Here is a 16,840-nt window from a genome sequence, read left to right as displayed (position 1 = left end):
TTCCTGATCTCAGGGAAAAAGCTCTCAGTTTTTCCCCATTGAGGATGATGCTAGCTGTGGGCTTTTCATAAATGGCTTTTATGATCTTTAAGTATGTTCCTTATATCCTGACTTTCTCAAGGGTTTTTATTAAGAAACGTTGCTGAATTTTGTCAAAGAGTTTTTCTCCATCGATTGGCAGGATCATATGGTACTTATCTTTTCTTTTATTAATGTATCACGTTGATTGATTTGCAAATGATGAACCAGCCCTGCATCCCAGGAATGAATCCCACTTGATCATGGTGAATAATTCTTTTTATATGCTGTTGAATTCGATTTACTAGTATCTTATTGAGAATTTTTGCATCCATATTCATCAGGGATATTGGCCTGCAGTTCTCTTTTTTTACTGAGTCTCTGTCTGGTTTAGGAATCAAAGTAATACTGGCTTTATAGAATGAGTCTGGAAATTTTCCTTCCCTTTCTATTCTTTTGGAATAGCTTAAGGATAGGTATTATCTCTGCTTTAAACGTCTGGTAGAACTCCCCTGGGAAGCCATCTGGTCCTGGACTCTTATATGTTGGGAGATTTTTGATGACTGACTCAATTTCTTTGCTGGTTATGGGTCTGTTCAAGCTTTCTATTTCCTCCTGATTGAGTTTTGGAAGCATGTGGGTGTTTAGGAATTTGTCAATTTCTTCCAGGTTGTCCAGTTTGTTGGCATATAATTTTACATAGTATTCCCTGATAAGTGCTTGTATCTCTGAGGGATTGGTTGTAATCATTCCATTTTCATTCATGATTTTATCTATTTGGGTCATCTCCCTTTTCTTTTTGAGAAGCCTGGCTAGAGGTTTGTCAATTTTGTTTATTTTTTCAAAAAACCAACTCTTGGTTTCGTTGATCTGGTCTACAGTTTTTTTAGGTTCTATATTGTTTATATCTGCTCTGATCTTTATTATTTCTCTTCTTCTGCTGGGTTTAGGCTGTCTTTGCTGTTCCTCTTCTATTTCCTTTAGGTGTGCTATTAGATTTTGTATTTGGGATTTTTCTTGTTTCTTGAGATAGGCCTGGATTGCAATGTATTTTCCTCTCAGGACTGCCTTTGCTGCATCCCAAGGTTTTTGGATTGTTGTATTTTCATTTTCGTTTGTTTCCATATATTTTTTTAATTTCTTCTCTAATTGCTTGGTTGACCCATTCATTCTTTAGTAGGATGTTTTTTAACCTCCATGCTTTTGGAGGTTTTCCAGACTTTTTCTTGTGGTTGATTTCAAGCTTCATAGCATTGTGTCTGAAAGTATGCATGGTATGATTTCAATTCTTGTATACTTATGAAGGGCTGTTTTGTAACCCAGTATGTGATCTATCTTGGAGAATGTTCCATGTGCACTCGAGAAGAAAGTATATTCTGTTGCTTTGGGATCCAGAGTTCTAAATATACTGTCAAGTGCATCTGATCCAATGTATCATTCAGGGCCCTTGTTTCTTTATTGACCGTGTGTCTAGATGACCTATCTATTTCTGTAAGTGGAGTGTTAAAATCCCCTACAATTACAAAATTCTTATCAATAAGGTTGTTTATGTATGTGAAAAATTGTTTTATATATTTGGGGGTTCCCGTATTCAGCGCATAGACATTTATAAATGTTAGCTCTTCCTGATGGATAGACCCTGTAATTATCATATAATTCACTTCTTCATCTCTTGTTACAGCCTTTAATTGAAAGTCTAGTTTGTCTGATATAAGTATGGCTACTCCAGCTTTCTTTTGACCTCCAGTGGCATGATAAATAGTTCTCCATCCCCTCACTCTCAATCTAAAGGTGTCCTCAGGTATAAAATGAGTCTCTTGTAGACAGCAAATAGATGGGTCTTGTTTTTTTAATCCATTCTGATACACTGTGTCTTGGTTGGCGCATTTAGTCCATTTACATTCAGTGTTATTATAGAAAGATATGGGTTTAGAGTCATTGTGATGTCTGTAGGTTTCATGCTTGTAGCGATATCTCTGGTACTTTGTCTCACAGGATCCCCCTTAGGATCTCTTGTAGGGCTGGTTTAGTGGTGATGAATTCCTTCAGTTTTTGTTTGTTTGGGAAGACCTTTATCTCTCCTTCTATTCTAAATGACAGACTTGCTGGATAAAGGATTCTTGGCTGCATATTTTTCTGTTCATCACATTGAAGATCTCCTGCCATTCCTTTCTGGCCTGCCAAGTTTCAGTAGAGAGATCGGTCACGAGTCTTATAGGTCTCCCTTTATATGTTAGAGCACATTTATCTCTAGTTTCTTTCAGAATTTTCTCTTTTTCCTTGTATTTTGCCAGTTTCACTATGATATGTCGTGCAGAAGATCGATTCAAGTTATGTCTGAAGGGAGTTTTCTGTGTCTCTTGGATTTCAATGACTTTTCCTTCCCCAGATCAGGTAAGTTCTCAGCTATGATTTCTTCAAGTACACCTTTAGCACCTTTCCCTCTCTCTTCCTCCTCTGGAATACCAATTATGCTTATATTATTTCTCTTTAGTGCATCACTTAGTTCTCTAATTTTCCCCTCATACTCCTAGATTTTTTTATCTCTCTTTTTCTCAGCCTCTTCTTTTTCCATATTTTTATCTTCTAGTTCACTTATTCTTTCCTCTGCCTCTTCAGTTGGAGCCGTAGTTGTCTCCATTTTATTTTGCAGTTCATTGATAGCATTTTTTAGCTCCTCCTGGCTGTTCCTTAGTCCCTTGATCTCTGTAGCAAGAGATTCTCTGCTGTCTTTTCTACTGTTTTCAAGCCCAGCGATTAATTTTATGACTATTATATTAAATTCACTTTCTGTTGTATTGTTTAAATCATTTTTGATCAGTTCGTTAGCTGTTGTTATTTCCTGGACGTTTTTCTGAGGGGAATTCTTCCCTTTCCTCATTTTGGATAGTCCCTGGAGTGGTGCGGGACTGCAGGGCACTTCCCCTGTGCTGTCTTGAATAACTTGCGTTGTTGGGCGAGGCCGCAGTCCGACCTGATGTCTGCCCCCAGCCCACCGCTGGGGCCACAGTCAGATTGGTGTGTGCCTTCCCTTCCCCTCTCCTAGGGGCGGGATTCACTGTGGGGTGGCGTGGCCCATCTGGGCTACTTGCACACTGCCAGGCTTGTGGTGCTGGGGATCTGGCGTATTAGCTGGGGTGGATTGGCAGGGTGCACAGGTGCGGGAGGGGCAGGCTCAGCTCGCTTTTCCTTCGGAGATCTGCTTCGGAAGGGGCCCTGCGGCACCAGAGAGAGTAGGACCCGCTAGAGGGATGGATCCGCAGAAGCACAGCGTTGGGTGTTTGCGCAGAGCAAGCAAGTTCCCTGGCAGGAACTGGTTCCCTTTGGGATTTTGGCTGGGGGATGGGCGGGGGAGATGGCGCTGGCGAGCGCCTTTGTTCCCCACCAAACTGAGCTCTGTTGTCCAGGGGCTCAGCAACTCTCCCTCCCTTTGTCCTCCAGCCTTCCCGCTTTCCGAGCAGAGCTGTTAACTTATGACCTCCCAGATGCTAAGTCACGCTTGCTGTCAGAACACACTGCGTCCGGCCCCTCGGCTTTTGCCAGCCAGACTCGGGGGTCTGCCTGCCCGGCGTGCCGCCCCTCCGCCCTGGCTCCCTCCCGCCAGTCCGTGGAGCGCGCACTGCCTCTCCGCCCTTCCTACCCTCTTCCGTGGGCCTCTCGTCTGCGCTTGGCTCTGGAGACTCCGTTCTGCTAGTCTTCTGGTGGTTTTCTGGGTTATTTAGGCAGGTGTGGCTGGAATCTAAGGGAGCCTCAGGACGCTGTGAGCCCAGCATCCTCCTACGCAGCCATCTTCCCAGGATCTAAAAGTAAGATTTTAAATAAATTATGTAGATGAGGCAACGCTTCGGTGCAAAGGAGTTTAATGTTTATTTCTGTTCTTAGGAAGAACAACATGTCAGGTGCCTCTATTCCATCCTAGGAGGTGGGAACTAAACACCTAGGACTATATTAAATCCTTGAAGAGAGAGACAGGTTAGTACTGAAAGGAAAGTGAATGTAGAAACTGATGGCTGGTGGAGAAGCCCCTCCCTTCGGGGGACTCACATTGACAACTATCTAGGGTCAGTCAAGTGTGGCAGGGCGTAGGGAAAGGATTGTGGTTAGTCTGTCACCTTCTCCCTAACCACCATCGCCACTATTACCACAACAAAGATAACACACCAGGAACCATGAAGAACACAGGTACTGACAGCAGTCATATATTTATGAGCCGCTTGCTTCTGCCTGGGGACAAGAGCCTTCCCTCGGGCCGGTCACATACATTGCCCCAGGGTCCCTATCAGTTGGTTCTAGTTAAGACCAAGATCCTTGCTTGGCAAACTGTGATCTGTTTTCTATTATCAGAAGTTATACTTTTAAAGTAATATTATCATAGCAAATGCATTGTTTCATATGAAAAGTCTATAAAATACCCAGAAAATAATTATATAACTGGAAAAAAAAAAAAAAAAAAACACCTCCATAACCAGTCTGTGTGTTCAAGAAAAAGAGCATTTCTCATAGCTGTTTTCTTCAGGAAAACACAGAGCACTCTGACAGAAAAATGCCTGTTTCAAGAGAATCAAGACCATCATGTAAAATTGTTATTATTACTTATTCTAACTGGAGGTGAAAGGTGGGATTAGTGGAATTTCAATTTTAGCATTCTCTCAAAAGCACCCGTGGTCAATCTTTAATAAGTACTCTTTGGCTTAGTGATACATTTTCTTAATCTGACTGTAAGTGATCATGTCTCCTTAGAATTTACTCTGACTTTCAAAATTGCTGCTTCTGACTCAGACAAAATATATAACTGAGAGAGAAAAAGATTAGAGATATACAAAGATCTCTCAATAACATAATAAATTTTAGAAGCCTAAAATGATTATAGCACTGTACAGGCATTATTTTCCCTTGTATAGAAAATTTTGAGGCTAAAAGCACTTTCATGGATGTGCATCTAATGTATCTATCATTGTTTTGATGGATGAATCTAGGCACTACTCGGTACTCAGCACCATCAGTATGTGGCTTCTTGGAGAGGGCCCTTGTTAGGCAGACTCAGTTCATCATATGTTGACATGGCTTTGGGGGGAGACTCTTCAGTGACATCGATGGGGAGCACTGGTCCTTCAAATTAACATGTTTGATTTTTTTCAATATTAAATAAAGAAGTGGTGGTTTATTTCTTATCTAAAAAATATTATTTTCAAAATTAAGATCTTTAAATTGGATTCTTGAACATCTTCAGGTTGGGAATATGGGTGTCCTGACTCTAACTTGCTAAATCCCACTAAAATTATTTGTTCTCATACTCCTTTTTTTCCTCTGATGACCTTCTTGCATTTCTGACTGGGGGAAGTAAGAAAACTTGAGAGCTTTATTTGGAGTACTGGTTTTTAATTGTAATAGGAGTTCGAGGCCTGTGCGATCTCTTCCCCATCAGCAACCCAAAAGGTGGAATCTGGGCCTTTACTCTGGTTTAACTTCATAAAACAAATATGGTTTCTTTTCTAATCATTAGCAAAACTATGCCATCCCATGATGTCTGATTCATTTAAGGTGATTGAGTCCCTTGTCTTTTTGTCCTGGAACCACACTCTGTTGACATTTTTTCCTTTATCTTTCATTATGTTGCTTTACCCCACCCCCTGTGGCCAGATAACATGACACTGATTGTTAATTTATGAGCATAATAGGTGTCATGGGTTGAACTGTGTTCTCCAAGAATTCATATGTTGAAGTCCTAACACACTATTATCTCAGAATGTGACCAGCTGGAAAGAGTCTTTATAGAGATGACACAGTAAGACATGGTCTTTAGGGTTGGCTCTAACCCAACATGACTACTGTCCTTGCAAAAGGGAGAAAATTGGAGGCAGACATGCACATAGTGAGAATGCCACGTGATGGTGGAGGCAGAGACTACCGCAATGAATCTGCAGTCCAATCAACACCAGACTGTCATCAACCACCAGAAGTTAGGGGAGAGGAATGAAACAAGTTCTTACTTACAGACCTCAGAAGGAATCCACCCTGGTAATACCCTGACTTCTAGAGAACTGTAGTCTCAGGAACTGTGAGACAAGAAGTTTCTGCCATTGACGCCACTCACTTTATGGCATTTTGTTATGGCGGTCCTAGCAAATGGATTGCATTAGGTGATACAAATCCTTTATTTCCTTTATCCTTTAGCTGAACATGGAGATTTATAAAAATCAGGGATGTGTAATTGATGGTATTGTAAATATTAACCAGGCAACATACTGAAAAGCTCTGAGTCATTTTAACTTTAACTGGATGGATGGATGGATGGATGAATACATGGATGGATAGATGGGCATACAGACAGATAGATGAGAGATAGATATTTTTGTTTCTTTTTTACCACCCATTCCAAATGGAGCCTTTCTAATCTCCATAGGGAATTAATGAGAACACCAAATAAGGTTGTCCATCAGGACAAGTGTTTGGCAAGATTGTGACCAACAAACATAGCATCTACATGTATCATCTCTAATGGCCTGACATATTCCCTATCTGAATATCTCTCAATAATTAATCATCTTGAACAAGTTCCATTCTTAATACAGTAGGCTGAGTAAATTCAGAATTAACATAGTTGCAGTTTTAAATAAAAGGCATTATTATCCTAATGTTTTTAAATCGTCTTTGGCTCTGTAAGGATTCAAAGTCCTCATGATTCACTCTCAAGACAGTAGAATAGTGTTCTTTAAAAAAACTAGCATCACACCTGGCTCAGAAGCATGCTAATATCCCAAGAATATTCAAGAATTACTAATACATTCTGCCAATCCCAGAACAAAGGTTCTCCTCTTTTCTTATGTGAGATATTTTCTTTAAAATTTTTGAAGTTTATTTTTGAGAGACAGAGAGACAGCATGAGCAAGAGAGGGGCAGACACAGAATCTGAAGCAGGCTCCAGGGTCTGAGCTCTCAGCACAGAGCCTGATGTAGGGTTCAAACTCACAAACCATGGGATCATAATGTGAGCCAAAGTCAGACACTTAACTGACTGAGCCACCCAGGCACCCCTTACGTGAGACATTTTTATTCCTTCTTCCATTTCATCCAGCTCTGTGCTTACCAAACGAACTTCCCTCAAAACCTCAACTTTCTTCTGGGTCAGAACAATCGGCTCACATTATCTATGGGAATAACTTTTACAGAAACAGTGTGCCCTCAATTCTCTGGGCATGCAGGTGCACTCAGAACAAAATCAAGCGGCAGAGCATTGGTTTTTCTGTGTGACACTACAGCCGGTAATGGATGTTGACATTTTCTTCTACTAGATTTATGTCCCAGTTTTGTTCTGTGGCATACAGTTTACCATGTGCAAACACCTCTGGGCTTTGTCTATTTTCTGGCCACAAATAAAAAGGTACTTCAGGTATACATGTTCCTTTTATTTATGATGACCCAGATCCACAAAATCTAGTATGTAAGTGGGCTATCAGGTCTCGGTAATTCCTTTTAATTTTTGTTGTTTAGCCTCTCCCAGACGATGCGGCAAGAAATAGCGACAGTAGGGAAGTTTGTTGTATTATCTAACCTAACAAAAATACTTCTATCATTTCACTTTTAAGAGGTGTAGGTTTTAGTGGGCCCATTTTTCAAATTAAAAATATTTTGTTCTATTTCTTGTAAATGAGGAATTGTTACAACAAGATCTACATGGGATTTTATTAATCTTTTTCTTTTAGCTAATTGAAGTGATAGAGTACCTTATTTCCTGGGCTATCTAGGAAGGTCTTAAGAGAAATTTCAGTGTTCTAATTTTGAGAGTGAGGAAAGAGTTATGTAATGTTGCATTATTTTATAAAGCACCCTCTAAGGTACTTCAAAAATTGCCAGTGAATAATTGAATTGACTTTTTATTTTTTTTTAATTTTCTAGGATATTTTCCTTTGAACATATCTCAAGTCTCCAAAATGTATCACATTTACATAAATAAGCCCATTAATGTAAGTATATGAATATTCATATATGTACACATATATGTATGCATATAGGTATGCATATATGCACACACATATCTGCACATGTGTATAATATACTTTTCTACATATTATAAATGTGTACAATATGTATATACCTAAATATATATAAATTAATGTATATAATAGGTCTAGAATTTATCATTTGGCAATCACCTGTAGGCAAATCCTTCTGAAAACAAATATTGTGTGCTACTTAGAAGCATAGGGTTAGAATCTGACAGCTTCTAATACTAGCTTTCATAACTACTTGTTACGTAATCTTAGGCAGTTTATTTAATTTTTCTGAACATTTTTTGCCACGCTTATAATTGAGGAAACATATCTATGGCACATTGTTGTGATGTTTAAATACAATGATGTTTACATAGTGACGAGTATGAGACCTTATACACAACAAATGCAAAAAAATGTTTTCACTTTCTTTTGAAATTGTATATTATGCATATTTAATACAAAAGACGCTTTATGAGGTAAGATCAAATAGACTAGAATACCTGAAAGATAGGATTTTGTAGATACTTTTCTCAGTTTTGCCTTTGGTGGTTTATTTACTTATTTACGTAGATGTACATTTATTTATTTATAAAATATGTATAACGGGAAAATTACAATTGTCCTTTCCAACATCATAAAAGTCAAGCATGAAATTAATTATATCATATTTAAAGCATAACTTTGAACTCTGAGATGCCAATTAAATTTTAAAATGTTTCAAAATATTCAAACCTTTCTTGGTTTGAATATTGGTTTCAAGTTTCAAGAAACTTGGTTTCAAGTTTCTATCATACCTATAGAAAAAAAGTTATGGTATATATAATCATTAAGATTTTAAAGTCAGTTATGATATTAATATTTTTTGAATTTGGAGATAATTCTTTGATATGCCCTTATACATTGTTATCTATATAAAGGGGAACATGTTGCCACTTGGAAACAGAATATGTTTACATGACTATTATTATTATGGTTATTTCATGAGAGAATTGCAATTTAGCATCTATTAAATGTTGTCTATGAATTTTCTAGAACTTCCATACCAAAATACCGAGGACCAGGTGGTTTAAACAACAGCAATCTATTTTCGTATAGTTCTAGAGGCCAGAAGTCAGAAATCAAGCTGTCAATAGGTTGTTTTTTTGTTTGTTTGTTTGTTTGTTTGTTTGTCTTTGTTTTGTTTTCCTCTGAGGCATCTCTCCTTGGCTTGCATGCAACCTCCCTCTCGCTATGTCCTTACATGTTTGTCTATGTGCACATATATCTGGTGTCTCTTTCTGTCTGTATCCTAATCTCCTCTATTTATAGGGACACAAGATATATTAGATTAGGGCCCACTTTAATGAGTCCATTTTAACTTAATTACATCTTTAAGGATCCTGTCTCCAAATATGGTCACATGCTAGGGTACCAGGGTTAAAGCTTCAAGAGATGAAGTGCGGAGGGGACACAAATCAGTCCATAATACGTTGGCTTTTTTTTTTCGTTTTTGCTTGTTTTTTTGTTTTTTTTTTTTTTTTTTTTTTTTAGTAGAGACAGTATCAATTCAACTTGGAATCTTCATTTTTTTAATGGAAAATGAGCAGAATGGTACTGTATTTATACAAATGTAAAATAATTTTACTTATCTCTGCATGTGAATATTCGTGGGCACCCACATATATAAATATATAAAAACAAAATCCATAACGTCACCGATTATCTAAACACATGTCCTTTCATGTACTTAAAAAATTGTCTTTAAACAAGTCAGAAAACATAATTTTATTATTTCAATATGGAGTTCGACCAGACTGCCAGTGACCCACACATAGTGTGATTTAAAATTATTTCAGACTCTGTTTAGTGCCAGGATATTCTTTCCTAGATATGGAGGTCCAGATAATCCCCAGCAGATAGGAGAAAGGGTATGACATAGAAATAAATGGATATTTGTGCTCCCACCTACTTCTATATTTATGAACAAACTTTGAGAGGAGACTGTCCCACATTAATTTTCAAGAACAGTTTATGTTGATGTATAATTGATATAAAAGGGAGGCTGGAAATACTTAATGTATAAAATTTGATGAAGTTTGGAGATATGCATAAACCTGTGAAATCATTACCACAGTCAGGGTGACACATGAGATCAGTTTAGATGTGAGGACACACATAGGCTAGAAATGAAGGGATACAGGTACACAAATGGTGAATAAGAGAGCAGGGGTAGCTAGCTATACGTACACCAGACAAAATAGACTTTAAGTCAAATGCTGTCACGGAGACAAAAAGAGTCCTTCCATAATGGTAAAAGGACTTCCCTCATTATTGAAAGCAGGATACAGAAATGAATAATTATCTGGTGGACCAAGGACTCAGACTTAATATAAACAACAACAACAACAACAATTTGATGGATTGTTATCGAGCAGACCCTGAACATATGAAAACTTCCAGAGATCCTGATATTTGTCTTGGGCCTTTGGGCCTGGAGAGAAATCACTTTTGTTACCAGGGGGAGTCACTTTTTTGATTATACTTTGCTTTTTTTCTTAAGCTCCAGGAGAGTTTTGTTTAAAAATTGCAGCCAGGTATAGGCTAAGTTCTGATCAGTGATGGAAGTGACTTGCGTCCATCTTTGGTGAAAAGTTGGTATGAAGCAAAAGAGCACAATCTAAGAATCTATTAAAATATGGGTGTTGACCCACAATGTGTTGAAGCAGTGCCAAAATAAGCTGTTCTGGCAGAAGAAACAAGCAAACACCTGGGTAGATGTTATGATTGTGCAAATATCATGCAGAAATTCTCAGAGATCCCTTTCAGGGAATTTAATTTAAAAAATGGCAATTGATTATGAGCTCTCGAATTTATTGTGATCTGGATACTAAAGTAAGTAAGTAAATGCATATCTATATATCTGTATCTATCTCTCTATCTCTATCTCTATCTCTGTCTCTGTCTCTATCTCTATCTATCTCTATCTCTATACCAACAACCAAAACCTGGATAACTCCTAATCTGAAACTTAGAACAGCCTTTTTATAAGTGTTTTTCCACTATGATAATTAAAAAATAATATTTCCTTTGAGATGTACTTTTAATGTTTCCCCAATGAAAATAAAGGAACCATAAAAGAGAAAAGAATCTAGCACATGTAATTTTCCATATGAAATCTAAGGGCTAAGTGCATTTATATGTATATTGTGTACCAGAAATTTGTCTCTGTATCTGTCTCTCTTTCTGACACACACACACACACACACACACACACACACACACTGTTAACTCAGAACACCTAATTTATAAAGGTATCTTATGTTATCATCATGTCCTGAAAGTAAAAACACCATTAGGTACAGAGCCCAGCTCACAATCCATCTCGATGGCCAGATCCTATTCGCATGTTTCAAAAAATAACAAAATAGAAGGGGATAAAGAAACCCATCACTTGCAGCAAGTCTCTAACACTGAAAATCTAAAATATAAGCATATCTCAGAAATACGACTAGTCCATGCTTTACTAAAAATCTATTCCATTATTAAATTGGGAGTAGTAAATATCACTTGATCATATTCAAACAAAGCACATTCACATTGCTTTACTTATAATAATCCTATGTCATTCATAGCTAAAATATGTGCAATTTGTTCTTATAGATATTTATATCAGTCACCAACTACTTGCTCAGCTGTCAGCTGTGTTAAAGAAAAATATATCATAAAGACTTCCTTAATTTAATTCTAAACCTTACTGTTTTCCTGAAAGTACTTGCTAGAGTACTGGGTTCCTGGGACAAATAGCCAATAAAAACTTTCTAGGTTTTGGAAGGATCAAAATACTATGTTATGTATCATAGTCTAAAGAGAAACGAGGGCTGTGACATTTTCTTCACTATTTCCAATCTGTTGCCTTCCAATTATTATTCTAATAAGTCATTAAAAAGGTATTTCAGGCTTTGCTATTATGGTAGAATTGATTATCACCATTGTTTTGAATTCTCATGGACATGACTTCGGAAGTGTAACTATGGCCTTGAGATGTCTCTTCATTTCTATTTAGTAAATAGAGACCAAAGCCCTCAGACACATTCAGGGATCCAACACTCGATACTTCCAATGGGTTAGAAGCTCTATTACGAAGAAATAATCTTTTAGCTCCATTCCCTGCAGCATTTTGGGGTCCTGCTGCTTCATGAGATTTTCTCTAATGTAACCTTTCAAAGTCAGCCACAAAAGCTCTTATTCTAGATCATATTGGCATCTGACCTTTGTAAACTTACACACAAGAAGAAAATAGGAGAAAGGAAGATGCTGAAGGAGACACAGTTATCTATTTCAAAATGCAGCCATACCCACAAGCTATAGGGATATCATGACCTATAAAGTTCAGAGCTGTGTTGATTCTTTCCCAAAATTACCCACAGCTATTATGGTTTTCTGCCATCACTAAAAATGTCATCGTTGAGACAACTGCTCCAGTTTGAGAAAGTAGACGATTTAACAAGTAACTGATATGTAAAAGATTAGGGGGAGGGGGAGTGTGATTCGATTACTGCCATTTCAAACTGCTAATAGGCCAGATGATAAGACATCTTATTCTCTCTGAGACTCTATCGTTATTCAGACACTCCTGATAGTGTTTTATTTGCATATATTTCCTTTAGATACAATGTTTTTTTTCCTTCTTTTAAATTGGCTCTGAGATGGCCAATGTCCAATCTAATTATGTGATAATGTGTTAATGACAGCATTATCAGATGATAACTGGGCTTCATTAATGTGTCTCATTATGATTCTCAGTCCCTTGTGGAAGGTTGTGAAGAAAGGACCTTGGGTGTTCCAGATTATTTCTGAACGTAACTGTTATAGATCCATAGCCAGGGGGAAAGAACATATCTGTGACATCCTAAAACTTTTTCTCTAAAAATTTCACTATATACCTTCAACATAATGAAAAAAAAAAAAAGTAGCTCAAAGTCCTGACTTGGCAAATAATGTGATAATGTGTAAGATCATCTGAACTGCAATTCTTGATATATTTTGGAAGGAGTAGATAGGAGTCCATGTACAAAATAGCCAACAACTTGATTATCTATACTCAATTTTAAATTGTTTAGAGAGGACACACATAAAGTGTTTGTAAACTTTTAACAAGGTTCAGCTCCACTAATATTAATACTCAAATGGGTATTATCAAGTTATGATTCAATTCCTCTTCAATTGTTGATTCATCCAGTTACTTCTTGTAGTTTCTATTTGAAATAAACGTGTGTGTGTGTGTGTGTGTGTGTGTGTGTGTGTGTGTTAGGTATACATTGGGTTAATAACTAAATAGCTGTAAACAAAATTGAGCTAAAACTTTAAGTTTTTACCTATGAACAATAATCTGTCTTTAATCTATTTTTTTAATATGGGTGAGATATATTTGCCCCACGCTTTTAAAACTAAAGAGGTTTGAAAAGTAAATCTTTGATAGGCAAACAGAATACTTTGTCCTGGGAAGAAATGAACCTTGTTGAAAAGTGAACGTAATTAAATCATCAAAGATATCACAAGGGCTTCACCTTAAACAAGATATTAAATGGAATGTGTCATTACTTTTTAAAATTAGGGATTGGCTTGAGGTTTATATTTGTTTTTGTGAATGGATTTGGTTGTTTTCTTATATCTAATGAAATATTTAAATCAGTGTTGAACATTCTTAGGACACAGGGAACAATAGAAATCAAGACCCATATATGTTTCAATATTTAAAAGTTATCAATCATGTTAAGCTGGTAAATGAAGTTTGCTTTATCCACTCATTTTGACAAATGTGCCTTCTTCAGAAAGGCCAGGTTTAAATTAAGATTCCCAGATAGAGCCTCAAAGTCCAGCACCAGAATATGGGGATATGGGGAGAGGTTGCCTCCTGCCATTGTCCCATAAAAGGCCTTAGTGTACACATTTGGGTAACTCAGTTGACTTATCCAAGCTTAGTCTACCATTGTGCCTCCTGCAAACAACTTCCCATTTCCCTGATGGCCTCTGTTCATACACAGAAAAAGCTGAAGTGCACCTGAAAAAGCTGAAGGAGAGAAATGCAGTCTCAGAGCCCTTTGAGGATGGAATTCTTGGTCTCTATGTACCACAGCATGAACTAAAAGGTAGGAGTAAAGTGGATGCTATCAGCTCCAACTAACGCCATTGCCTGGGTCTTGTGAACTCCTTGACCTACAGGGAAGACCATGGCCCAAGGAGGGGCCCTCTGTAGCCCAGGGTCCAGAGCAGGCTATTCTCTGGCTCGTGTTCATGGCATTACTTTTTAAAATATATACTATTGTTACTTGTTCCTTGCCATGGTGTGATTTCAATAATACTGCTATATTGGAAGTATAATGGACTATAGAACAGAGGGGTCACTCTTCAGCATATGTCCAATGGGAAAAATGACTCTACTCATAAAAAGTATTTAAACCTAGAAGTCCCATCTCTATTCATGAAAGGACACTGAATTAATTCCATGATGAAAAAAAGTAAGTGTAGTGTAGTGGTCAGGAAAAAGACAAATAAAGACAGACAGCAATAAGCAAAGAAAGGAAGACATCAAACTCCCAGTAACCTTTTAGGAGGGAAATTAAAATTTCCATAGGAATCAGTAACTAAAGAATAGAAATTTTGAAATACAGTTAGAACAAGTGCATGTGAAATAACTAAAATTTGACAAAAAATATTTTCAATGAAAACAGGAACTCATAGGATACAAGGAAACTGTGTGTCCAATGACATTATTGATGGGACAAATGTCATTTCATTAGGCAAACTGATTAATACCAGTTCTTTAGCCTAAAGAGAGCTAGAGACTGATATCAGATGGCCCAATGTAGCATTTATATTTCATTACTGGTCAATTATATAGTTTTCAGTTCAGATTATAGGTTCATTCACATCTGAGTAGATACATTTCATATATGTATAAATATATAAATACTGAACCAGAAAAATAAAACGTCTTGCATCCAGTGCAGTTATTTACTATTTGGATCAGATGGTCATTGTATGTCAATTGCTATTGAGATTCTTCATGCAAGATTTGTTGTAATAAGGTCAATTGTATAGCTGAAAACGAAGTCTTAATGAAATATTTGTAGCCGTGTGTGCTTCCTGCTACTCCAACAATTCACTACAGAAGTGCATATTGGGACTTCATATGGAAAATTACAGAAATGTAAATTGCTAATTTTATATTCAATCAATTTCTAAATATTATATATTTAAAGTTTTTTAATGTTTATTTATTTATTTATTTTTTTTTTTGAGAAATAGATAGAGACAGACCATGAGCATGGGAGGGGCACAGAAAGACAGAGAGAATCCGCAGCAGGCTCCAGGCTCTGAGCTGTCAGCACAGAGCCCGATGTGGGTCTTGAACCCATGAACTGTGAGATCATGACCTGAGGCAAAGTCAGACGCTCAACTGACCGAGCAACCCAGGTACCCCTAAATATGATATATTTTAGATAAACATTAACTCTCGGCCTGAGTAGAACATTTCTCCAATGCAAGAGAGATGACTTTATATCATTGTTTCCATGTACAAAAGAAAAATTTCTATGTTCTTGTTATCCAGATACTCTTAATTCCATATAAAATCTTTCTAGAAAAAAATAAAGAGAAATTAAGCTTGGACAATGACCATGTTTGGGGCTGAAGTCCTTTAAGACTCACTAGTCACTCCATAATTCTTTCCTCAAGAAAAATAAAATCTGTAATAAAAAGTAAATAAAGTTGAGAGTTCCTATTGGTCTCAAGAAAGTCACACAGATATCATTATTCACTTTTTCCTAAAAGATATATTTTACTTATTACAAATATGTGAAATACACAATGCTTACAGCTTTGTGGTTAGGTAATTAAAAAACTTATCTGCTTAATGTTTCAAGTTATTACTAAGGTAGAAACCACCTTAAAAGATATCAAAAGATGTCCATGCTGCCCAGGATTTTGATTTGTGAAAAGTTATAAATGTGCAGAAAACATGTTTTATTTTTGCAGCAGATTAAAGGTTGTTGAGGCACTTGGGTGGCTCAGTCTGTTCAGTATCCAACTCTTGATTTTGGCTCAGGTTATGACCTCACCCCTCATGAGATTGAATCCTGCATCAGGCTCCATGCTTACAGCATGGGATTCTCTCTCTTCCTCTCTCTGCTTCTCCCCTGCTTGCTCTCTCTCTCTAAAAATAAATGAATAAACATTAAAAAAAATAAAGTTCGTGGGCAGAAACCAGGGTTACCTCCTCTCAAAAGGTGGGGCATCCATAATCCCTCACAGGTATGAGAAGGGAAAGTCACACACACACACACACGGCTAAAGTCAGCATGTTAAAATTAATGTAATTATTTTGAGTGCAGAAATATGTGTTTTATTTTATTAGGTTTATTTATTTATTTTGAGAGAGAGAGAGAGAGAGAGAGAGAGAGAGAGAGAGAGAATCCCAAGCAGATTCTGCACTGACAGCACAGAGCTAGACCCAGGAGATCATGACCTGACCCAAAATCAAGTCAGAAACATAACTGACTAAGCCATCTAGGCATGCCAGAAATAGGTATTTTAATTAATTAATTATTTTTGATATCTTGGCTTCTTAAAATGTATATATTGTTAATTATTTTAAAGGAACAACAAAAAAAGAGAAGCTACCTTTGCTTTTGGCAGGTAGCACCTATAGCATCGATAAAGGCATGGGAAGTAAACACAGAGACTCTAAAACCCCATCAGATGGCGGACAGGGAGCACAGGGTCATACTGTGGAGAGGTGGCTGGAGCTGTGTAAGTTGCAAGTACCCTTAGTGAGAGAGATGCTGCGT

This window comes from Panthera tigris, chromosome A1 (genome assembly GCF_018350195.1).
Source record: "Panthera tigris isolate Pti1 chromosome A1, P.tigris_Pti1_mat1.1, whole genome shotgun sequence".
In the NCBI taxonomy this organism is placed as follows: Eukaryota; Metazoa; Chordata; class Mammalia; order Carnivora; family Felidae; genus Panthera; species Panthera tigris.
This window is presented reverse-complemented; position numbering follows the sequence as displayed.